Raw genomic sequence first — 3,569 nt, forward strand, 5'->3', positions numbered from 1 at the left:
ATATTTATTGAAAATAAGGTAAGTGTTGGGATTGTTATCAAACGACTATCATTTAATATACCAAAAGTAATAAAGTAATTGAAATTAAAGCATATTATACAATATGGTATATTAATGAGTGTTTGAGAGAATCATAACATGAAAATAAAAATTTGAACGCATAAAACTTTGTTTTCAATATTTATTGAAAATAAGGTAAGTGTTGGGATTGTTATCAAACGACTATCATTTAATATACCAAAAGTAATAAAGTAATTGAAATTAAAGCATATTATACAATATGGTATATTAATGAGTGTTTGAGAGAATCATAACATGAAAATAAAAATTTGAACGTATAAAACTTTGTTTTCAATATTTATTGAAAATAAGGTAAGTGTTGGGATTGTTATCAAACGACTATCTTATAATATACCAAAGTAATAAAGTAATTGAATTAAAATCATATTATACAATATGGTATAATAGTATATCAAGTGTTTTAATAACATGAAAATAAAAATGTTAACCAAAATACTTTGCTTGCAATATTAAATGAAGAAGTAGTGAATTTTCATATAAGTATTAAATGTATAAAGTCTATGAAGTAATAAATTTTCATATAAGTATTAATTGTATAAAGTCTATGAAGTAATAAATTTTCATATAACTATTAATTGTATAAAGTCTATGAAGTAATAAATTTTCATATAAGTATTAATTGTATAAAGTCTATGAAATAATAAATTTTCATATAAGTATTAAATGTATAAAGTCTATGAAGTAATAAATTTTCATATAAGTATTAATTGTATAAAGTCTATGAAGTAATAAATTTTCATATAAGTATTAATTGTATAAAGTCTATGAAGTAATAAATTTTCATATAAGTATTAAATGTATAAAGTCTATGAAGTAATAAATTTTCATATAAGTATTAAATGTATAAAGTCTATGAAGTAATAAATTTTCATATAAGTATTAATTGTATAAAGTCTATGAAGTAATAAATTTTCATATAAGTATTAATTGTATAAAGTCTATGAAATAATAAATTTTCATATAAGTATTAATTGTATAAAGTCTATGAAGCAATAAATTTTCATATAAGTAGTAAATATATAAAGTCTATGAAGTAATAAATTTTCATATAAGTATTAAATGTATAAAGTCTATGAAGTAATAAATTTTCATATAAGTATTAATTGTATAAAGTCTATGAAGTAATAAATTTTCATATAAGTATTAATTGTATAAAGTCTATGAAGTAATAAATTTTCATATAAGTATTAATTGTATAAAGTCTATGAAGTAAAATATAAAGTCTATGAAGTAATAAATTTTTATATAAGTATAAAAAATATAAAGTCTATGAAGTAATGAATTTTCATATAAGTATTAATTGTATAAAGTCTATGAAGTAATAAATTTTCATATAAGTATTAAATGTATAAAGTCTATGAAGTAATAAATTTTCATATAAGTATTAATTGTATAAAGTCTATGAAGTAATAAATTTTCATATAACTATTAATTGTATAAAGTCTATGAAGTAATAAATTTTCATATAAGTATTAATTGTATAAAGTCTATGAAGTAATAAATTTTCATATAAGTATTAAATGTATAAAGTCTATGAAGTAATAAATTTTCATATAAGTATTAATTGTATAAAGTCTATGAAGTAATAAATTTTCATATAACTATTAATTGTATAAAGTCTATGAAGTAATAAATTTTCATATAAGTATTAATTGTATAAAGTCTATGAAATAATAAATTTTCATATAAGTATTAAATGTATAAAGTCTATGAAGTAATAAATTTTCATATAAGTATTAATTGTATAAAGTCTATGAAGTAATAAATTTTCATATAAGTATTAATTGTATAAAGTCTATGAAGTAATAAATTTTCATATAAGTATTAAATGTATAAAGTCTATGAAGTAATAAATTTTCATATAAGTATTAAATGTATAAAGTCTATGAAGTAATAAATATTCATATAAGTATTAATTGTATAAAGTCTATGAAGTATTAAATTTTCATATAAGTATTAATTGTATAAAGTCTATGAAATAATAAATTTTCATATAAGTATTAATTGTATAAAGTCTATGAAGTAATAAATTTTCATATAAGTAGTAAATATATAAAGTCTATGAAGTAATAAATTTTCATATAAGTATTAAATGTATAAAGTCTATGAAGTAATAAATTTTCATATAAGTATTAATTGTATAAAGTCTATGAAGTAATAAATTTTCATATAAGTATTAATTGTATAAAGTCTATGAAGTAATAAATTTTCATATAAGTATTAATTGTATAAAGTCTATGAAGTAATAAATTTTCATATAACTATTAATTGTATAAAGTCTATGAAGTAATAAATTTTCATATAAGTATTAATTGTATAAAGTCTATGAAGTAATAAATTTTCATATAAGTACTAAATGTATAAAGTCTATGAAGTAATAAATTTTCATATAAGTAGTAAATATATAAAGTCTATGAAGTAATAAATTTTCATATAAGTATTAATTGTATAAAGTCTATGAAGTAATAAATTTTCATATAAATATTAATTGTATAAAGTCTATGAAGTAAAATATAAAGTCTATGAAGTAATAAATTTTTATATAAGTATAAAAAATATTAAGTCTATGAAGAAATGAATTTTCATATAAGTATTAATTGTATAAAGTCTATGAAGTAATAAATTTTCATATAACTATTAATTGTATAAAGTCTATGAAGTAATAAATTTTCATATAAGTATTAAATATATAAAGTCTATGAAGTAATAAATTTTCATATAAGTATTAAATGTATAAAGTCTATGAAGTAATAAATTTTAATATAAGTATTAATTGTATAAAGTCTATGAAGTAATAAATTTTCATATAAGTATTAATTGTATAAAGTCTATGAAGTAATAAATTTTCATATAAGTAGTAAATATATAAAGTCTATGAAGTAATAAATTTTCATATAAGTATTAATTGTATAAAGTCTATGAAGTAATAAATTTTCATATAAGTATTAATTGTATAAAGTCTATGAAGTAATAAATTTTCATATAAGTATTAATTGTATAAAGTCTATGAAGTAATAAATTTTCATATAAGTATTAATTGTATAAAGTCTATGAAGTAATAAATTTTCATATAACTATTAATTGTATAAAGTCTATGAAGTAATAAATTTTCATATAAGTATTAATTGTATAAAGTCTATGAAGTAATAAATTTTCATATAAGTACTAAATGTATAAAGTCTATGAAGTAATAAATTTTCATATAAGTAGTAAATATATAAAGTCTATGAAGTAATAAATTTTCATATAAGTATTAATTGTATAAAGTCTATGAAGTAATAAATTTTCATATAAGTATTAATTGTATAAAGTCTATGAAGTAATAAATTTTCATATAAGTAGTAAATATATAAAGTCTATGAAGTAATAAATTTTCATATAAGTATTAATTGTATAAAGTCTATGAAGTAATAAATTTTCATATAAGTATTAATTGTATAAAGTCTATGAAGTAATAAATTTTCATATAAGTATTAATTGTATAAAGT

This window comes from Bactrocera oleae, unplaced genomic scaffold (genome assembly GCF_042242935.1).
Source record: "Bactrocera oleae isolate idBacOlea1 unplaced genomic scaffold, idBacOlea1 ctg00000009.1, whole genome shotgun sequence".
NCBI lineage: Eukaryota > Metazoa > Arthropoda > Insecta > Diptera > Tephritidae > Bactrocera > Bactrocera oleae.